Genomic DNA, 23,045 nt, shown 5'->3' on the forward strand with positions numbered 1-23,045 from the left:
AGAAACAGACTTATAGAGAATAGACTTGTGGTTGCCGAGGGAGGGGTGCTTCACAAATGATTCTTGGGATTTTTTTTTTTTCTTTCCTCAAATAGTTCAAACTTTCACCTTTCCCCTGGCACACACCAGTCACAGGTTTTGCCTTTGCAGCATCACCTAAATTTTTAAAAAATTCTCTGCCACTGATAGCGTTTGTTTTGAAGATAATGCTTAGGTTATCTTAAAATGATGCTCTCCAACATGGAAAAAAAGGGAAATAAAAATAAACAAGCCTGACTCTTACCCTATAACCCCAACTCCCCTCCTTAGAGGCAATAACTCTTAGCACCTTTGTGGCAGACCTTTCAGAAACAGTCTGTGTCTACAAGCCAACATGTGTAGAAATAGTCTCCATTACCCTTTCTCCACTCCCCAAGTTAGAGCAGGTTTTACAGGCTATGCCTTTTTTTTTTTTTTTTTTTTTTTCCTGCTTCATATATTTTTAGGAGCTTTCCTTATCAGTGCTTGTGGACTTTCTTCATTCTTTGTAAAGGCTGTATAGTATTTCACTGCATGGACCTGGCCACCTGCCGATTGAGAACGAAATAGTTTTCAGCCTCTTGCTCTTCCCAACAAAGCTGCAGTGTGCATTCTTACACATGTTAGCGTCCTAGCAAATGCAAGTCCATCTGAAGGGTGAAGACACTGTGAGAAATTTCTGGGTCAACGTTAAATTTTTTATGGATACTGCCTCACTGTCGTTCAATGAGGAGGCTTTACTGACTTATCTGACAATGTACAAAAGTGCTTCAAAATTGCTAGTTGCAAAATGTGCCACAGGAATTTTTCAACTAACTCTCCAAAAGCTTCCAAGGTTCTAGCATGCTGAGATATTTTTCTCCATCTGGCTGAAGAGACAAAGAATGCTCGTTGTTGAAATATACAAACTCTGACAATCAAATGAAAGCAAGTTTCACCTCAAGGATTTAGAAATGTGATTTTTTTTTTTTTAAATGGGAAGTTCCTGATAGACTAGAAACAGGGAAAAACAGTTGTAAGAGACAGTGCTGCTGGCTGGCATCAGCCAAAGGAAGAGCGTTTGAGGATCAGGCCCATTAGCTGGTATCAGCATGTTCTTGCTGACTTCCTAACTGAAGACGACAAACCATAAAAAGTCATAGGAGGAAAAAAAAAATGCTACATAATTGGAAAACTGGCCTTTTATTATTTATTTACTTTTGTCTTTTTAGGGCCGCACCTGCAGCATATGGAGGTTCCCAGGCTAGGGGTCTAATTGGAGCTGTGGTCACTGGCCTACACCACAGTCACAGCAACACAGGATCTGAGCAGCGTCTGTGACCTACACCACAGCTCATGGCAACGCCAGATCCTTACCCACTGATCGAGGCCAGGGATCGAATCCATATGCCCATGGATATTAGTCAGGTTCATTACCACTGGGCCACAACAGGAACTCCCCAAAAAACTGGCCTTTAAAGACGATTTTCTCTTCAAGAGATTGAAGGATGTACCGGTGTAGTTTGAGAGCTGATTTTATAATGTAAAACAGTGCTCCCTCTGTTGAACGTGAAATGGGGTCCTGACTGAGGTTTTACCAGCTGAGGATTGGGTGAACCCAATTAACCCAATTTTCACTTGTCCGTACTAAGTGGTTTGTTTTAGATGTATGCTACTCCCTAAATCCTTTAGGGTATGGCGGGGAAAAACCATAAACAGGCTCTAAAGGTCATGACATTAATTTTCCTGTCATTCTCATGCTTTAAATAGACATCAAAAAACTAAAAAATCTTGTCCTCTGGGAAGGAAGGCAAATCTGAAACTAATTATGGTCATTACTATTATAATACTATTAAACACTGTGACCCTAACTAAATTTATTGTGGTGCCTCTTGTTAATGAATACAACTTCTCAAATATTACTGCATCCTCTTGTTGAGCAAAGTGATTCACCAGAGGACAACTAGAAGAAAGTAACCACTCAAAACCCTGAATTTTCACTCATCTAAAGCTTACCTAAAAAGTTTCATAAGTACATATGGAATCATTTTGCAGAAAATTCTCTATCTGTTACAAAACTGTATTTAAGGAGTAAAATATTCTCATGGGTAGCTGACTAAGCCAAGAGTCTTCTCTGTCCTGGGCAGTTTTCACCTGTTTTCTGCTGTCCAATACTTTGTCAGCTTAAGGCTTGTTCAGAATGATTCCTATTTATTTATACTTAAAAGAAAATAAAGGGGGATGGATGGCTTACTAGCCTCTTTTTTCTGCTGAAGTTTCCAGGACTCAAACTGCTTTCTTTGGGTGTTTGGAGGACAAGATGGTCCAGAGGCAACATCTAAGCTTAAGGGTTTCCTGGTGGTTGCCTGACCAATGCCTGGGGAGCAGCTGGGAGAGGAAGCCACCGACCTGGTACTTAGGATGATGTGTCTGCTGTGTGACCGGAAATCAGAGTGGGATCCAGAGACTCCATCAGGCTCATTTTTTTTTTTTTCTTTTCTTGTTATGGCTGCACCTGCAGCATATGGAAGTTCCTGGGCCAGGAGTCGAATTGGAGCTGCAGCTGCCATCCTACACCACAGCCACGGCAACAGCTCACAGATCTGAGCTGCATCTGTGATCTATGCCACAGCTTGTGGCAACACTGCTGAGCGAGGCCAGGGATTGAACCTGCATCCTCATGGACACTGTGCTGAATTCTTAACCCGCTGAGCCACAATGGGAACTCCACTGGGCTCATTTTAATCCTGCAAAGGCTCAGCGGAGGGGGGGGGGTGCTGAGAATGGTGAAGGATGAGTTTGGGTGGGTGGGAAGGAAACTCAGGCAAGGAGAAAGGCTAGCACCGGCTGCGTGGGACTAATGAGCAGGGGAAAGACGAGTAAGTGGCGATCACAAAGGAAAGAGAAAGCAAGTGGGAGGCAAAAAGGAACAATGGCAACATTATTTTGAAAGGAGAAGTGGCATGTGATAAAAAAAAATCATTTAAACTTCAGTTTCTTTAAATATCTCAGAAGATGGAGAAAACCGCTTAAGTACCAGCTCATCTCTGCAGTCGGGAAGACCCCTCCCTAGGCGACTGTGTGCTTTGGTGGTGCTCTCAGGAGTCATTAACTACGGACTGGTTGTTAAATGGTCTTGTTGCTGATCAACTGCAATAGTTTATTAAATTTTAAGGTGAGCTAAATGAAGTTAAATATTTTAAGAGCATCTTTTACTTCTTTAAATGTGAAAGTTAGACCTAGACCAAAATTCTCCAAACAGCTCTTTTTAGAGGTGTTAACTGACTAGGAGGCATTCCCGCATAGGAAAGATGAGAAAAGCAAGGATGCAGAAGCAAAGAGAGGATGCTTCTGGCAAGTCTTTTGACAATGGTTCACTGCACACACCGGGATTCCAATGAAAAGGACAGGATCAGCAGTGATTCCTGTACTTGACCATGTCGTTTCCCAAATAGATTTCTTTTCTTGCTTTTTTTTTTTTTTTTGGCCTCAACTGTAGCTTATGGAAGTTCCTTGGGCCAGGGATCAAACCCTCGCCACAGCAGAGACTCAAGCTGCTGCAGTAACGCCGCCAGACCCCTAACCTGCTGTGTCACAGGAGAACTCCTCAAATTGATTTCTTTAGACTTTACAGATCCACATCTCAAACTGCCTTTTGTGTTCCAATTGTATATGTTTTCACATTAGCTGATGGAGCAATTTTTTTAACTTACTCATCATGGTGCTGCCTGGAAGCCAAAAGCTTGCTTTGAAGTGGGGTTCATTTTGTCTATGGAACAGTTTTATGATTATTGAAATATTTCATTACATTTTGCTCTTATTATTTTAGAAAAATTAGTGGAACTCAAAAGATTATAAGTAAATGTGGAGCTCCCATGGTGGCTCAGTAGAAATGAACCTGACTAGTATCCATGAGGTTGCGGGTTTGATCCCTGGCCTCACTCAGTGGGTTAAAGGATCCAGTATTGCCTCAAGCTGTGGTGTAGGTTGAAGACATGGCTTGGATCTGGCCTTGCTGTGGCCGTAGGGTAGGCTGGCAGCTGTAGCTCCAATTCAACCCCTAGCCTGCGAACTTACAAATGCCGTATCTGCAGCCCTAAGGAAAAAAAAAAATTACAAGTGAATGTTATGAATGTGACACCAAAAGCACAGGTAACAAAGTACAAATAGACAAATAGTATTATATCAAAATTAAAAGTTTCTGGAGTTCCCTTTGTGGTACAGCGGAAATGGATCCGACTAGGAACCATGAGATTGTGGGTTCGATCCCTGGCCTTGCCCAGTGGGTTAAGGATCAGGCGTTGCTGTGAGCTGTGGCGTAAGTTGCAGACTCGGCTCTGATCTGGTGTTGCTGTGGCTGTGGCATAAGCAGCTCCGATTAGACCCCTAGCTGCAGGTGTGGCCCTCAAAAAGACAAAAAAAAAAAAAAAAAATTAAGTTTCTGGAGCTCCTGCTGTGGAACAATGGGATCTGCAGCTTGGGAGTTCTGGGACTCTCGGGTTCAATCCCTGGCCTGGCATAGTGGGTAGAGGATCCAGTGTTGTTGCAGCTTCGACTTAGTTCACAGCTTGGCTCGGATCTGATCCCTGGCTTGGAAGCTCCATATGCCGCGGGGCAGTCAAAAAAAATTTATTTTTTAAGTTTCGGTGCATCAAAGAAAACAGTCAACAGAGTGAAAGAGCAGCCTACGGCATGGGAGAAAATATCTGAAAATCATTTATCTGATAAGGGGTTAATATCCAGAATATACAAAGAACTCCTACAACTCAACAACAAACCAAATAAGTTGACTGAAAAATGGATAAAAGACTTGAATAGACATTTGTCCAAAGGAGATATACACACATGGCCAAAAAGCATATGAAAAGATGTTCAATGTTACTTATCATGAGAGAAATGCAAATCAAAACCATGATTAGATATCACCTCAGATCCATGATTAGATATCACCTCAGGCTACTATCAAAAAAATGGAAAATTTCAAGTGTCAGCAAAGATGTGGAGAAGCTGGAACCTTTGTGCACTGTGGGTGGGAATGAAAAATGGTACAATTTCTACAGAAAACAGTATGGTGGTTCCTCAAAAAATGAAAACTAGAATTACCGTATGATCGAGCAATTCCACTTATGGTATATATCCCAAAGAAATGAAAGCAGTATCTCAAAAGAGATCCATGCACACCCATGTTCATAGGAGCATTATTCAAAACAGCTAAGAAGAAACCCAAATTCACTATCAATGGATGAACGGACAAACGGTGGTATACACATACAATGGAGTATTGTTCAGCTTTCAAAAGGAAGGAAATTCTAATACCTGCTACAACATGGATGTACCCTGGGGACATCATGTTGAGTGAAATAAGCCAGACCAAAAAAGACAAATACTCCATGATTCTACTTATATGATGCATCTAGAGCAGTCAAATTAACAGAAATAGAAAGTATAATGGTGGTGGCCAGGGGGGAAGAGGTGGGGAAATGAAGATTTGTCTTTTAATGGGTATAGGGTTTTCATTAGTCTTCAAGATGAAAAAGTTCTTGAGATTGGTTGCAAACTGCAAACTATATGAATACACTAACACTACTGAAGTATACAATTAAAAAGGGCTAAAATGAGAGCGTTCCCTGGTGATCTAGTGGTTAGGATTTGGTGCTTTTATGGCTGTGGCCTGAGTTCAATCCCTGGTCTGGGAACTGAGATCCCACATTAAGCAGCAGCCGCATGCCCCAACCAAAAAAAAGTTGTATGGGTAAGTTTTTCTTTTTTCTTTTTTTTTTTTTTGCTCTTTAGGGCTGCACCTGTGGCATATGGAGGTTTCCAGGCTAGGGGTTGAATTGGAGCTATAGCCACTGGCCTACACCACAGCCACAGCAACACCGGATCCTTAACCCATTGAGTGAGGCCAGGGATCAAACCCGCAACCCCATGGTTCCTAGTCGGAATTCATTTCCGCTGCACTACAATGGGAACTCTGCATTAGTAAGTTTGATGTATGTTTTTAAAAATAGTTTTTTTTTTAAAGTGTGATTCTCCTAGTGATAAGAAGCATAAGTATTGTGAACAAAATTTAGGCCAAAATGGGAACTGTTCAGAACAGATTGAGTGGGCAAAACTTTAACCTTTCTTGTAAGCACAACGGACTTTAGCCAGGCATTTCCATGCTCAATTGTGGAGAAAAATGATAAAATTAAAGAATATTTATAAAATATATAATATTTACACTGGACATGTATCTAGTAAAGATATGAGGCATTAAGGAATTGTACAATGTTTTACTAGTTCTCTGGTTATGACTATCTTCTCAAACAGCATGCATGATACACCTAACTTTAGGGCACTTTTTTCAGGAACGTATTTAATACAGAAGTAAATACTGTCTCTAAACAGGAAGTACCAGCCCACTCCTCAGGCCATAAGCTTGTCAACGGAGCCACTGTGAAAACGGAATCTGGTTTAGTTCTTTTCATTTTCCCCAAACACGTATCACCCCATGTTCTCTGGTGAGTTTACGAGAGAGGCAGGGGTTTCTTGGCAATCTTCATCTGTGGGGCTACTTTAGTATTAGCAGCTGACAAAAGACCAGGGTTACAAGGCAAGTGTTTCAATAAACATCTTCTCAGTGCCAGGCTGGCTCAGGCAGGGGTCCCCTCCCCCTTCAATCCACTACCACCCCAGCCCCCTCCCCAGGCTCTGGCCCTATCAAAATTAGTTGAGGGAGTCAAGTTAACCCAAGTGGTTCCAGACTAAGATACAGGTAGGCATCTCAGAGATGAGGCCAAAAAATCCCTCAATGAGCTTTGAGACTAAAGCAGCAAGGCTGCTGATGCTTGGGCTACCTAAGACCTGGGCTGTATTCACAACGTTGACAGTGAGACAGCAGATGTGGTGGGGGCAGGTGCTCATGGGTGTGGCAGCCTCCTGAGGTTGCTGCTGGGAACATTCAGTTACATTTCAAGGATCTAAAATACTGGCAAAGATTATACTTCTACAGATTATATCCTCTTAGCAATCACCCAGCAGGAAATCCAGACCTGAAATACAACGAATGGAAATCTTTTTTCCTTTTGGTAGGTAATCTGAAACACGAACATTGCAGAACCAGTTGGTTGCTGCGGTTTACTCACTACGCGGTCCTGACAGTGCAGGGGGTTAATTTTAGTCTCACCAAGTCAAGGCATATAAAAATAAAAGAAGGGTTTTAAAACATAAGGGGTTGCTAAGGTGACTGCCTCCGGAAAAAGAACATTTGGGAAGACCTCCGCTGTGCATTCCTTTGTAAACCTTTTGAATATTTTATCTTGTGGTTGTACTACTGAAAAGGACATTATCAGTGATAACAATGACAAGAAGGAAGTAGACCTGGGGAGACAGGAGGTCCTCAGTAAACACTGGCAGGGAAGGCTGTCCAGGAGAGAATCTTGAGTGAAGAAGCAAATCGTGGCACCCTGAATATACACCAATGCCATTTGTCTTTTTTTTAAAAAAAGTTGTATGCCCAAGAGAATCATCCAATTGTCAGCAGTGGTTCCCTTTGGGACTTGGTTTGGTGAAAATTCCTTTTTCTCCTTTATACTCGTTTTGTGTGTTTATATATATGCCAACATACACATAAACATAGTGCTTATATATATATATATATACACACACATATATAAATACTTAACTACCTATTTTTATATTACAAACAGTAAAAACTGTTCCAGAAGAGAGGGGAAAAAAACCTTGATGGAATCTACTTTCAAAACACTTTTCTGTTCAAGAAGGTAAACAGCTTTTTTGATTTCCAAGTGGTAATTAACAAACTAAAAGGTAGTCTTTTTTCCACTTTGTATTTTCGTCATTTCAAATTCACCATGCTCATTACACTTAATAAATAATTTTCTGTCAAAATCAAATGCATGAGGTTTGCCATTTAATCATCTCATATCTATCAACGGATAGCAACTAGTAGATTGTACCTAAATTAGTAAGAGGGCCATTCGATGTAATTTCTTAAAATTCTTACTTCAATACTTTTGCTAAACTCAAAATAATTTAAACTGAATAATAGACATTTAATTGGGAACAGATTTTCAAAATCAGTACAAAACTTAAAAAAAAAATCCAAAGAAACAATATTCTTGACTTCCCCTGATCAGGTTAGGCCCTCCTAGTTTATGTTTCCAATGCCTAGTTTAATTCTTCTTTCTCAACACTAGTTACATTAATTTAATGTCTTTGTCCTAACAGACTCAAAATTCTCCACGGGCAAAATTCTCCACCTCTATCTTGTTCCCATTAGCCCTGGGGCCTTGGAGGCAAGAAGTTTTTCAAAAGTATTTGATGAAAGATATAAATCTAAACAAAAGGAGCTGCAAGATTTGTAGAGACTCAAGAGCAAAATAGTTCCTAAATAAAGACTGCATCACCAACCAACCAAGAAAGACCCGCATCATAATTAAAAATAGCATAAGGAGGGAGGAAAACATTATTTGCCTAAATGATCTGTGTGACAAAATCTAAGCATGTGTTCTTTAGGCGCAGTTGCCAAAAGCCTCCAGAGTTTTGGCCATCTTAGAAATATGAGTCTCTGAGTCACAAAGCCTAAGCCTTGAAAACAACGAACAAGTAACTTCTGAAATGGGATTATAACGCTGTACTCTTAAGGTATGTTATCACTGTAAAATTTATCTTATTAGCAGAATGTTCCAGAATTCTTTTTATTTCAGGAATCTTTTCAAAAGAATTAAAGGATAGCAAATATCCCTAAACACACACACACAATTGAACTTTTTAACTGAATTAAGGGATGACAAATATCCTTAAATACACACACACACACACACACACACACACACACACATAACTGCACTTTTGTTTTGACAATTCTTGAGAGGAATCCAAATCTTAATACCCTTTACTAAGTATGTTTTTTGGCATGTCTACAGTTAGGTAATTTTCTACGGTTGAATTAAGTCTACTTGTATGTCAGTTTCAACAGAATTTTAACCAAGGTGGAAAATCGTACTTTTTAAATCACAACAAAACAAAAGTGTTCTGGCCACAAGGAAAATCAAAGTCATATGCTTTCTTATGCAAGCTTACATCTTTTGTCAAAGTGGGATAGTTCATATGCAGCATATGGAAGCTTCCAAACTAGGGCTTGAATCAGAGCTACAGCTCCCGGTCTATAACACAGCCACAGCAACACAGGATCTGAGCCGAATCTGAGAACTATACCATAACTCACAGCAATGCCGGATCCCCGACCCAGTAAGCGAGGCCAGGGATCGAACCTACATCCTCACGGACACTTGTTGGATTCGTTTCTGCTGCACCACAATGGGAACTCCACAAAATATTATCTTCTTTTTATTTTTCCCCAATAATTTAAAAATGTAAAAGCATTCTTAGCTTGCAAGCTATACAAAAAAACAGGCTCAATTTCTCCTGTGAGCCACAGTTTGCTAACTCCTGACTTAAACCAACTTAGGAAACCTGGTTTACACCACCTACTGGCCATGTGACCTACTCCAGCAAAAAGTCCAAACAACCAACAAAATCAACAAAAATAATAATCATAACTGAGTAACATCTTGATTTTTAGGTAGCAGTTAGCTATTTTATTGGTATAACAACAGCAGCAACATTTAATTTGAGCTTAGTATCTTCCAAACAATGTTCTAGGCATTTTAAATGTGTCCTAATGTATTTAAATCTCACCAGTCTTGGGGTTTTATGACCACCCTTTCTTGTGTAAAAATTAGGCACAGAGAGGTTAAGTAACTGATCTAAGCTCACAGAGCTAGTAAAGGGTAGAGCTGAGGTCTGAAGATAAGCACTGATTTTGCTCTTAACCACAACTGACTCTAAGCTCCAAAATGTTTTTCCTTTTTTTTTTTTTTTTTTGCTGCATCTGCAGCATTTAGAAGCCCCCAGGCCAGGGATCAAACTCACACCATAGCAGTGACCCAAGCCACAGCAGTGACAATGCCAGGTCCTTAACCACCAGGCCACCAGGAAACTCTGTCTCTTTTCTTTTCTTAAAGTTCTCATCTCAAAGGACAATTCTCAGAAATTAAACTGCGCAATAGAATAAGCACATAAGGAAAACAATGTAATATAGTTAATCCTTCTCCGTAAAGAGCTAATCCTTAGATTGAGCCTATATTGACAGGAAGAAAAGCGGAAACTTGATTCAAATGGATGCAAGCAAGCTTCAGTGTTCTCATGGCAAAATCAGGAACACTGATCTGACTTCCTTCAGTGTGGGTTGGCCTATGAGAACAAACATTAGTGAAAATGCCCCAGGAGAGGGCTTCAAAAGGCAGGTCACTACAATTTCTCTAGATGACTCTTCTTATCCTCCTAATTTGCCTCATGCTTTGCTGTACGCTGATGACATTTATAGATTTACAGTATTTGTCCACTGCTGGTACATGAGCAATGAACGCTAATAAGCAGAGACACCTTTCTTGCAACAGTTACAGTAAAACTTCACTTAAATCACAACCTATGGCAAGACCTGTTTTCTTCATCAGGTCTTCACCCATCTGTTGGCCTGTATGCCCACATTCCAAATCCTCTTTAAAGGTCATTTGAAAAAAAAAAATAGGGTACAGGTTAAAATTTATTTCTGTGTAGTCTTAAATTATCAAAATGGCTTTTAGAAATTATAAGAAGACTCTATCACTCCATGTAACTGCACAATAAAAACATATCTGAAGAACTTGACATTTTAAGACCCTGGCTAGTCAAGGAAATAAGAATTCCTAAAACCAAATTCATTCCACTTATTCCTCACTGGAAGGTGGGTACTTGCCAGAAAATTATTTCAGAGTCTATTTTCAATACTTACATCACAATGATGAAATTGAAACTACAGAGGATCTCTACAGCATGCGGGCTCATCAGCAAGGCCAAGTACATTATAAGACCCTGAAGATGCAGATTAGGACAAAAGAGACTCCAAGAGCAAAATTCATCTGGCAAATATTTAAAAAAGTGTCTAGTTTTCTCAGAAAAATTTTAAACTTTCCTCAAACAGTGCTATCAGTAAATTGCATGGTTTTATATAATATGTGACTGCCTGGGTAAGAAAGAGCTATTTCTCAAAAAAAAAAAAAAAAAAATCCATTCCTGTTATTTGAAGTTGTTCATACAAAATGCATACTGAAGGAAAAACTTTGGCTAGAAATGGCCTCCCAGCCCCTCACTTTCAAAAGCCCAGCATCCAGAAGTCCTGCCTTACTGCCCCCTCCCTTCCCATATCTAGGTGTTCACCAGATGGTGTCAATTTTATCTCTTAAAACACCCCCCAGATACATCTATTTCTTCTCAAATTCATGGCCGATTACCTGGCACACAGTGCTCTGTCATTCCCTGGCAGGACCACTGAATACTAGCTTCTGCTGCTCCTTCATAACCAACACAGCCACAGTGACGTTTTTACAACATAAGTTAGAGCGTGCTGTCTCAGGATCAACACCATTAGGATCCTGAGCACATCCATGAAGTTTGGCACCGCCTGGCCTTGGCCGGCTCCTCTGTTTCATCCTGTACTCCTCACCCTCTCTCTCTGCAGCCCAGGGCACACTGGCCTTCCTTCAGTTTCTGGAATACACAATGGCTCTGCCATCAACCATCTTTTACTTGCTGGTCACCTCCCTGTGATGCTTTTCTTCTCGATAATCTGAATTCATCCTTCAGATGGGAAGGCAGTTCCACTTCCTCAGGGGAACTGTCTGATCTGGTCTGGCTCAATAATCTATGTGGACCAAGTTCCCACGGTGGCTCAGCAGGTTAAGAACCCAACATTAGTGTCTGTGAGGATGTGGGTTCACTCCCCTGGCCTCGCCCAGTGGGTTAGGGATCTGGCATTGCTGCAAACTATGATATAGGTCACAGCTGCAGCTTTGATTCAACCCTTAGCCCAGGAACTTCCATATACAGGTGTGGCTATAGAAAGACCACCACCACCACCACCACCACCACCATCATCACCATCATCATCATCATCATCATCATCATCATCATCACCATCATCTCTGTGAACTAGCATCTCTCTCCCTTGGAACACTCAACACACCTGTAACTACCTGGATAATGTCAAGTGCACCCAACAGACTCGAGAAGGCAGAGTCTGCATCCCTTTGTGTTCACATGGTACCCAAAGCATCTGGCACAATAGCAGGACACCTGGGAGGGGCTCAGCCCATATCTATTTATTTATATTTGCGATATGATTCACATACCATAAAACTAACCCTTTTAAAATGTACAATTCAGTGGGTTTTAATATATTCAAAAAGTTGTATAATGCTCAGCACCATCTAAGTCCAAACTATCCCATCGGTCTAAAAGGAAACATATTTGTTAGCAGCTGCCACACTGCCCATCCCTGGAAATCACTGATCTATTTTCTCTCTATATAGATTTGCTTATTCTGGAAATTTCATATAAATAAAATCACATGTGGCCTTTTTAAATATAGGCATTTGAAGCTATACATTCCCCTCAACACTGCTGTCTTTTGCTGCATCCTATAAATTTCAGTACCTTGTATTTTAAGTTACCTTACATCAAATTATTTTTTAATTTCCCTGTGATTTCTTCTTTGACCCACTGGCTATTTAGGAGTGTATTGTTTAATTTCCATATATTTGTGAATTTTCCAAATTTCCTTCTGCTGCTTATTTCTAATTGTAGTCTATTGTGGTCTGAGCATATATTTTGCATGATTTCAATACATTTTTCACTTCTTGAGGCTTGTTTTATGGCCTAGCAGATAGTCTATCCTGAAGACTGGTCCATATGCATTAGAAAGGATGTGTACTCTGCCCTTGTTGAGTGGAGTGCCCTAGACATATTCCTCTGGTCTAGGTGGTTTACCTTTCTAAGTATTCGCCATTCCATTTAATATCACCCTAACAGTAAGAGGTATGCACAGTGATCTCTGATTTAGATCTGCTCCTAAACACATCTGTTCTGAAGAACTCTAAGGAAAGCAAAATAGGAAATCAATATAGCTGTTCTATCTTTCCTGATTAATTTCATATCTACCTCCTGGGCGTGGTGTAAATAAATGACTGCAAAGCACCCTGCAAATAAAAAAAAAAGTGCATGGTGAAATGTGAAAATGTTACTTCAGAAAAATAATACTGAAATTTAGTTTGCCAAAGCACTTTATGACAAATCATATTTTGCATTATATAGCAAAAATACATTTCACAATTAACAAGCTTCATTTATGATATATACTCTGGAAGTAGTATCCACTGCAGACTTTTTAAAAGTGAGACTTAGGAGGCAAATTTGGAAATTTGGTACCTACATCAATGTGAAATTTGTTTTTTCTAATAAAATCTTTATATTATCCTTATGTGAGGTTTGTGGTAATTTTCCCTCAAAATGTGTAGAAGATAAAATTTGTTGTCTTTTACCAACATACTCAGAAAAGACAAATGGATTTTCAAACTTAAAAGAAAAACACAAAATAATACTATCTGCATAACATGAGGGTCACATTTACATTTATTGAAAAAGAGACACAGTATTTAGATCTTAAGAAAAATCTACAAGATATTTACCTTATTCTAGGCTATAATATAAAAGCTTACCACTTCAGTAAAGTACTAAGATTTCTCGATGTATAAGTATGTGGATAAGACCTAAGCAATGACTCCTAAATTATATGAAGTTACAAATCCAAAGATATACTTAACTTTTGGTTCTGATTACTATATAATCAACACTCAGTATCTGACACATAATATCTATGAACTGCTACTAAATAATTGCCATCTTTACCTGGGCAATAGGAAAATTAGACTCCAAAAATACATCAAACGTTTCTAACTGAACAAAATGCAGAGATCTGGGTTCTGGGCTGAGATTTTATGTTTTCAAAAAACAGAACTCAAAGTCTAAACCGGGAGTTCCCGTCACGGCTCAGCAGTAACGAAACCGACTAGTATCCATGAGGATGTGGGTCTTATCCCTGGCCTTGTTCAGTGGGTTGAGGATCCAGCATTGCCATGAGCTGTAGCGTAAGTCACAGACACAGCTTGGATCTGGCATTGCTGTGGCTGTGGTGTAGGCAGCAGCTATAGCTCCAATTCAACCCCTAGCCTGGGAACTTCATGTGCCACAGGTGTGGCCCTATAAAGACCAAAAAAAAAAAAAAAAAAAAAAAAAAGTCTAAGCATCTGAAATGATAAATCTCAGAAAAATAACTTTTTGACTCTAATTTCCTTTTCTTTTTGGCTGTGCCCACGGCATGCAGGAGGGACCAGGGACTGAGGACCACAACAGCAACTTGAGCCAGAGCCATGACAATGTCAATGCTTCATCCACTCAGCTACCAGGGAACCCCCTAATTTGCTTTTCCTAGTCCTCATCCTCCTCACTCTTTTTCATTTTCACCCTGAATAACAACACTTATATCCTGTGTTCTCTTATTAAAAATAATACAAGCAGTTTACTTCTTAATACGGCACGGGTGAATCATCTTCAAACTTGTAAGAGGTGGTGGTAATCATAGAAGGGTGCTTTCCATCCTAAGTTAATGTCACTACTGTGCAGTCTAACTGTGTGTGAAAAGTTTGGTATAACAAAAGCATTTTAGAAGGAACTGTGGCTTACGCAGTCAAGGTCTCCACCAAGAAATCCACACCTGAACCTAAAAATACATTTGTCATGCTGGCTTGTCGTGTCTTCTTCCAACTTTGATAACCACTTCACAATACATCCCTACGACTATGGTACAGAGAGATGGCAGTGATGATAATAGGGATGCAAGGAGATATTTAAGACTGTCTTCATGATCAATATTAAGGTAACAGCAGGTGCATTTGTTCGCATTCACAGCGTGCCTGGCTAGATCTTTCATACTGGTTCCTGAGGCTCCCAAGCTCAATTGAGCACTTCCGGAGAAGCAAGACCCTGGAGCTCTTAACATTCTACCCATGCCTGGATGTAGCAAGATGTAAGGCCTTCCTGAAGATCTCAGGAAAGTGGGGAAGAAGATGCAACTGAGGCTATAGGAACAGGAAAGGGGCAAGACCTGAGGTTCTCTGGAAAGCGAAAGAGAATATTCAGGTTGAGGGAAGGTAGGAGCTAATAGGTGTTTCAGCAGAGACAAGAGGACCATGCTTCAATAAATTTCCAGATCCCATCTGGTACATGTCTGCAAGAATCTGGTAATGACAAGATATCTTTTTCTCCACTCCCAGGACAAAGCTTTCTACAAACACAGGTGGGCAAAGAGGCAAAGATACAGCAGAGGATGACTGTGGGCACTTCCAAACTGGATTAGACTGAAGATAATCCATGCCTGTGTATTCAGCATGGAAGGTTCTCAGGAGGGGTCTGGGGGTCACAGAGGATGGAGGAAGAGCCATGATCTCACAGAGGGAACAGAGAGGGACTTTATCTCTTAGTACGGATACACCACTAACTTTGGAGAATCACTGGCTCAAACAGTCTTTATTTGTATTTTGGTAAAAAAAATACAGTTAATCCTTGAACAACACAGGTTTGAACTATGTGGGTAAATGAATTCACTTATCCATGAATTTGTTTCAGTAGTAACTAGTACAGTACTATGATCTTCGGTGGGGTGAATCCATGGGTGTGGGATCGCAGATATGGAGGAAAGGCTGATACAAAGGAACTGGGAATATGTAGGGTCATCTACAAATGTACTAGGATTTTCAACTGGCCAGAGTGTTGGTGTTCCTAAGCCTCGGGTTGTTCAAGGTCAGCTGTACTCATAAATACAGGAACACATTATCCTTCCAACTAGAGCATTCTTGACAAATAATGACGAAAACAAAATATAAATTTTAAAGTATCTTTTAGATAATTTTTGTGTCAACACTGTTTTTCCCAAACCAATTATAAATTCACATCTAAACCTGAAGCTACTGTATTCACTGTATCTTTCCGATCAAAAATCAAGACTAAAAACTTCATATATTCTAGAATTGAAAACATCCAGGAGAATCATTACAAAAAGTATCAAAATCTTAGAGTAATGTAGTTCCAGCAAAGAGAAATGTTCATAATTTGAAAAATATGAAAGAATAAATATAGTACATCAATTACAACACATATTTCTCAGTTACATTAAATAAAGAAAAGTTGAATAGGTTAAGATAAAGCAATTCTTTTGGCAGGTTAAAAAGGTAGAAGTCACTGCTATTTCAAATAGGAACATTTATCTACTTGGCAAAGGCTTGCTAAAACAGTATGTTTTATTAAAAATCGCCGATCAAATAAAATGTGCCCCACAGTATTAGAGAACTGCAATATCTATCCCCTTTTCCACAATTTACTTGATGAACACCTGCAGGGTCCAAACTCAGCAGTTTGCTTGGATAAATACAAGTCCTGTACTTAAAAAGCTAACTGAAAAGTCTTGCCCATAAAAAAACATCTCTGGGAGTTCCTGCTGTGGCTCATTGGGTTATGAACCTGACTAGTATCCATGAGGATGTGGGTTCAATCCCTGGCCTTGCTCAGTGGGTTAAGGATCTGGCATTGCCACGAGCTGTGGTGTAGGTCACAGATGCAACTCGGATCCCTCATTGCTGTGGATGTCGCATAGCAATCGACATCATCCTGGGAAGCTCCATATTCCGCAGGTGCGACCCTAAAAAGAAAAAAAAAAAAGTCTTCCCTGGAGTTCCTTCAGATATTATTCATCTTATATCTGAAAGTTTGTACCCTTTTACTGACTCTTCCCTATTTTCTTGACATTCCAAGCCCTGGCAACCTCTTTTCTATTTTCTATTCTCTGTTTCTACGAGCTCGACTTTTTTTTTTTTTTTTTTCCAGATTCCACATATAAGTTTTTCTTGCATTGGTCTATTTATGTCATTTAGTATAACACCCTCCAGATTCATCCATGTTGCCACAACTAACGGGATTTCCTTCCTTTTAAAGAATTAACATGTATAGGAGTTCTTGCTGTGGCGCAATGGGATCAGTGGCATCTTTGCAGCACTAGGACACAGGTTCAATCCTCCACCAGCATAGTGGTTTAAAGGATCTGGCGTTGCTGCAGCTGTGGCGCAGGTCGCAGTTGTGGCATAGGCTGCAACTGTGGCTCAGATCTGATCCCTGGCCTGGGAACTCCATAAGCCAAGGAGCAGCCAAAAATATATATATGTATATATATTTATACACACATATATATATTTATACATACATATATATACACACACACACATACATACATACCCCATATATTCTTGGCCCATTTATCCCTTGATGGACACTTAGGTTGTTTCTATACATCGGCTGTTGTGAACAATGCTTCAGTGAACATGGGAGTCGAGATTATCTCTGGACTATTGAGATAAAAGTTTTCTTTACCTTGGATATATTCCCAGAAGTGGGACTGCTGCCTCATATGGTAGTTCTATTTTTAATTTGAGGAACTCTTGTATACTTTGCCAATTGATATTTCCACCAACCTTGTACAATGGTTCTCTTTTCTTCACATCCTCACTAGCACTTGCTATCAACTGTTTCTTTGATAGCAGCCATCCTAAGGTTGCAGCAACGTGAATGAATCTGGAGGATGTTATACTAAGTGATGTATAATAGGCCAGTGAGAGTAAGACTTATGTGTGGAATCTAAAAAAAAAAAAAAATCTGACCTCAAAGAAACAGAGAATAGAAAATAGAAAAGTGGTTGCCAAGGGCTGGAATATTAGGGAAACGAAAAAGTTTGTAAAGGGTACAAATTTTCAGACCTGAGATAAATAAGATCCGAGGGAACTCCAGGATAGACTATTTTTTTTTCTTTTTAGGGTTGTACCTGCAGAATATGGAAGTTCCCAGGCTAGGGGTCAAATTGGAGCTGCAGCTGCCAGCCTACAGCACAGCTCATGGCAACACCAGAGACCCAGCCCACTCAGTGAGGCTCATAGACACTAGTCAGGTTCTTTACCAGAGCCACAATGGGAACTCCTGCATGAGTTTTTAGTTTGATATAGTCACACCTATTTATTTTTGCTTCTGTTGCCTTTGCTTTTTCTGCCAAATTAAAAATTGAGTTAAAGTTGAGACTACCCTCTATATTTTTGGGAGTTTTATGGTTTCCAGATATTATGTTCAATTCTTTAATTCATTTTGAGTTGATTTTTGTGTATGGCGTTAGAATAGGTCCAGTTTTCCCAACTTGATTGATTGACTGCTTTTTTAGGGCTGCACCTGTGGCATATGGAAGTTCCCAGGCTAGGGGTTGAATTGGAGCTGCAGCTGCTGACCTACGCCATAGTCATGGCAACACCAGATCTGAGCTCTGTCTGCAATCTACACCACAGCTCACGGCAATGCAGATCCTTAACCCATTGAGTAGGAACAGGGATTGAACCTGAGTCCTCATGGATACTAGTTGGGTCCATTTCCACTGAGCCATAATGGGAATTCCCACCTATCATCTTTTACTGAAGAAACTATTCTTTTCCCATTGGGATTTTGCAAATATTATTTGATCATATACATAGAAGTTTAGTTTGGGTGCTCTCTATTCTGTTCCACTGATCTATGTGTCTGTTTTTATGCCTATAATTATACTGGTTTGATTATTATAGTTTGTAATATAATTTGAACCCTAGCAGTGTGCTGCCTCATTTTTTCCCCGTCTTCTCAAGATTGCTTTGTCTATTCAGCATCTTTTGTGGTTCCCTACAAATTTATTTTGGAATTTGTTTTTTTCTATTTTTGCGAAAAATGCTATTGGAATTTTTATAGGGATTGTTTTGAATCTGTAGATTACTTAGGGTAATGTGGATGTTTTCAGAATAGTAATTCTTCCATGAGCATAGCACAGAATGTCTTTTTATTTACTTGTGCCTTCCTTAATTTCTTTCATCAGTTTATTAGTGTATAGCTTGAGCTTTCACCTCCTTAGTTAAATTCATTTCTAAGTACTTTATTATTTTTGTACTGTACATAGGATTGTCTTCTAATTTCTTTCTCTTAGAGTTCATTGTGAGTGTATAGAGAAGAGTAATATTTTTATATTAAATTTATATCTTGAAACTTAACTGAATTTATTAACAGTTTTTTTGGTGAGCTTTCAGGATTTTCTATATATTATATCATGTCATACACAAATAGAGATAATTTTTCTCCTTTCTTTTGGACATGGATGCCTTTTATTTCTTTTTCTTGCCTAATTGCTCTGGCCAGGACTCCCACCACTATGTTAAATAAAAGTGTCAAGACTTGGCATTACTGTCTTGTTCTGGATTTTAGAGGAAAAGCTTCTGCCTTTTCATTGAGTATGATGTTAGCACTAGGCTTATCACATATGGCCTTTATTAAGCTGCAGTATGTTCCATTCAATATCCACTTTGTTGAGAGTTCTTATCATGGAACAATGTTGAAATTTTTAAAATGCTTTTTCTGTATCTACTGAGATGCTCCATATTTTATTAATGTGGTGTGCCACTTTCTTTGATTTGCACTTGTTGAATCATTCTTGTATTCCTGGTATCCCTCGAATAAATCCTAGTTGATGATGGTGTATAAGCTTTTTAATGTACTTTTGGAAGTAGGTTGCTTATATTTTGTTGTGGATTTCTGCATCTGTGTTCATCAGGGATAATGACCTGTCATTTTCTTTTCCTGCAGTGTCCATGTCTAACTTTGAATTTGGGGGCAATGCTGACTTAGTAAAATGAGTCTGGGAGTGTTTGCTCCTATTCTATTTTTTGGAAGAGTTTGAGAAGGATTACTATTAATAATTCTTTAAATATTTGGTAGAATTCACCAATGAAACCATTTGTCCTGGACTTTTTTTTTTTTTTTTAATAAAGGAAGTTTTTTTTGATTACTAACCTGATCTCCTTACTAGTCATCAGTCTGTTCAGATTTTCAATTTATGACTTGGTCTTGGAAGGTTGTATTTTTCTAGGAAGTTAACCATTTTTTTCTAGGTTGTTCAATTTGTGGGAACGTAACTGTTCATACCAATACAACACACCAAGAAATATGGAATGCACCAAAAGCAGTTCTAAGAAGGCAGTTTATAGAAATAAATGCCTACATTAAGAAAAAAGAAAACTCTCAAAGAACCTAACTTTATTATTATTTTCTGGGGCTATACCCATAGCATGTGAAAGTTCTTAGGCCAGGGATCAAACCCATGCCACAGCTGTAACCAGAGCCACAGCAGTGACAACGCTGGATTCTTAACCCACTGAGCCACCAGGGAACTCTGTCAAACAACCTGGTTTTATGCCTCAAAGAACCAGAAAAAAAAGAATAAAGCCGAAGGTTAGCAGAAGGAAGTAAACAACAAAGACTGGGAGTGGAAATAAATGAAATAGAGAGTAAAAAGACAGTGGAAAAGATTAAAGAAACTAGTTTTTTTAAAAATATAAAAAAAATTGACAAATCTTTGGCAAGACTTTCTAAGAAAAAAAAAACAGAAGTCAAATCACTAAATTGATAACTCAAAGAGGAGACATGATAAGTGATATCACACAAATATATTTGAATTATAAAATGAACAAATATTTGCTTTTAAAAAAATGTGTTTGAAAAATGTGTTTGAAATTTTCCACAGTATATATAGCACCTTACACCTTTAATGCAGATCTGATTCCCAGGAGAAATGGACAAGGAAGAGCTATATATAGGGCAATCCAGATCTTTTCCTGTATCCCACTTCCTCATTTCCTCAAATCCTGCAATTGTTCAGAAAGGGCATTTGTGGTCAACTAGGAACTCTACTGCCCAGATATTTTATTAACTCAAGAGCCAGTCTCCTCGATGACTAACATTAAACCTTCTCTCCTCAATTCAAACCTCCATTGCCGTGCTTCTCTCCACTCCCCTTTTCTAGACCATTTCACCTCCATCTCCCAGAGAAGAGACGTCGGGTGCAAAGTCATTCACCTTCCCTGCATCACACACAACATGTTACCCACACGCTGTCCAGCCCCTGCCCCTTCCAAGGCCAGGCTCTCTGCCATGCCCTGAGTCCTATCCTCTCCGGTTTTCCCAACAATATGAAAATATCCTTCCTTCTCTAGCTTGTACATCAACCTCTCTTTTAATCAGATCTTTTGCACGGGCCTTTAAACACACCCAAGTCTTAGAGTTCCTGTCATGGCTCAGTGGTAATGAGGATGCAGGTTCGCTTCCTGGTCTTGCTCAGTGGGTTAAGGATCCGGCGTTGCCTTGAGCTGTGGTGTAGGTTACAGAAGTAGCTTGGATCTTGCGTTGCTATGGCTGTGGGGTAGGCTGGCAGCTGCAGCTGATTCAGCGCCTAGCCTGGGAACCTCCAGATGCCACCCATGTGACCTTAAAAACACACACACACACACACACAATTAAATAAACATACCCAAGGCTCTTCCACTGAAACAGCCACAAGGTCATATATAAAACCACTGGCGCCAGCTCTCCCTCTCTCTTCATCCCTCAGGTAGGCCTGTGTACCTAGATAAACTTCCCGGCTCAGGTAAACTCCATAGAGTTGCCATCTCCACCTCTCCCACTCTCTTCGAATGGTCTTTAGTCCCACCACGCCTCCAAAATCTCTTCTGCTAAAGTCACCCCCAGGTGCTGCCCAGCCCTCATCTTATTTCCTTCTTCACACCCTCTTTTCTCTTAGCCTCCATGAACCAGAAGCCCCTGCTTTCTTCCTGCTGCCCTTCCGGCCATCCTTGGCCATTAAGTCTTGGAGCTCTTCAAGGCAAACCTCGGCTCTCACTCTACAGTCTCTTCCTGGAAGATCTCATCCATACCTACGGCTTTATCTATCACATTTAACAGACGCAGGCACAAGGGTAAGGAGAGTTACTTGTATAATAAGAGGCTGTAGGAAAAGAACTAGTTGGATAAACATACACTATATGAAAGAAAAAAAAAACGAAACAGTAAATTTGCTGGAATCAAAACAAGGACCTGTTTTGTACAGTATAAGCGACTCCTTTTTCTCCAATTTAATTTTTTATTAGAATGAGGTACTGTTAGGGCATAAAATTATCTTATTTTTTCCTACTGGAAATATGTTTTCAGTGCAGAGATGCCAATTCACCTGGGCTTAGTATGTTAAGGCATAGACAAGTCCAAATGAAATGACTCGAAGGATTCTAAAACTTATCTGGAATTTTTAACTGATACACTGTAATGCTATCGTAAACAACTTTTAAACTGCTATTTTAACTGTCTCATATTTTATGTGTCTATAGGAGTGAAAACTAAAAATCAAAATAAATTTTGATTAAATACTACTCAGTAATAAAAAGAGCAAACGATGATACACACAACAATATCAACAAATGTGAAGGGAATTATGCTAAATAAAAAAGTCAATCCTAGGAGTTCCTGCTATGGTACAGCAGGTTAAGGGTCCAGCACTATCTCTGCAGAGATGTGTGTTCAGTCCCCATCCCAGTGCAGGAGGTAAGGATCCGGTATTGCTGCAGCTGTGGCATAGGTCACAGCTGTGGCTCAGATTCAATCCCTCACCCAGGAACTTCATATGCTGCAAGTGTCGCCATTAAAAAAAAAAAAAAAAAAAGTCAGTCCTAAAGATTATATACTCTAAGGTTCTGTGTATATAACATTATTGAATTGACAGTATTATAGAACTAGAGAACAGATTAGAGATTGCCAAGGTTTAGGGCTGGGAAGTGGGGGATGCAGATGTGTGTGGTCATAAAACAGCAACATGAGCAATCCCTGTGATGGCACTGTTCTGCGTCTGGACTATGGCAGATGCGAGAAGCTGTCTATACATGTGATAGAAAGTGGATGGGCAGTTCAGGTTTGGGGATGCGGACTGTTATATTGGGAATGGATGGGCAATGCGGTCCTACTGTACGACACAGGGAACTGGGCGTGACCGGGTTACTTTGCTGTACAACAGAAATTGAAGAAACTTTGTAAATCAGCTATACTTTAATACAAAAAAGTGCATAGCGACTAAATATATGCATACACAAGCGAGTTCAAGTAAAACCGGAAAGACCTGAATAGAATCTGCATTGTAGTCTACTGTTATTCTGGATATGGCTATTTGGGAGAAACTGTAA

General features: G+C 39.6%; 1 protein-coding gene across 45 annotated transcripts in view; it reads right to left on the reverse strand.

Moving 5' to 3' along the window:
* The window catches only part of ZNF438 (zinc finger protein 438), a 198,718-nt gene that overhangs the window by 50,379 nt on the left and 125,294 nt on the right, over positions 1–23,045 (reverse strand). The window lies entirely within an intron of this gene.

This window comes from Sus scrofa, chromosome 10, assembly GCF_054392235.1.
Source record: "Sus scrofa isolate SSC_HxYL_T2T_F1_AM1 chromosome 10, Sscrofa_HxYL_maternal_Yorkshire_Landrace_v2.0, whole genome shotgun sequence".
NCBI lineage: Eukaryota > Metazoa > Chordata > Mammalia > Artiodactyla > Suidae > Sus > Sus scrofa.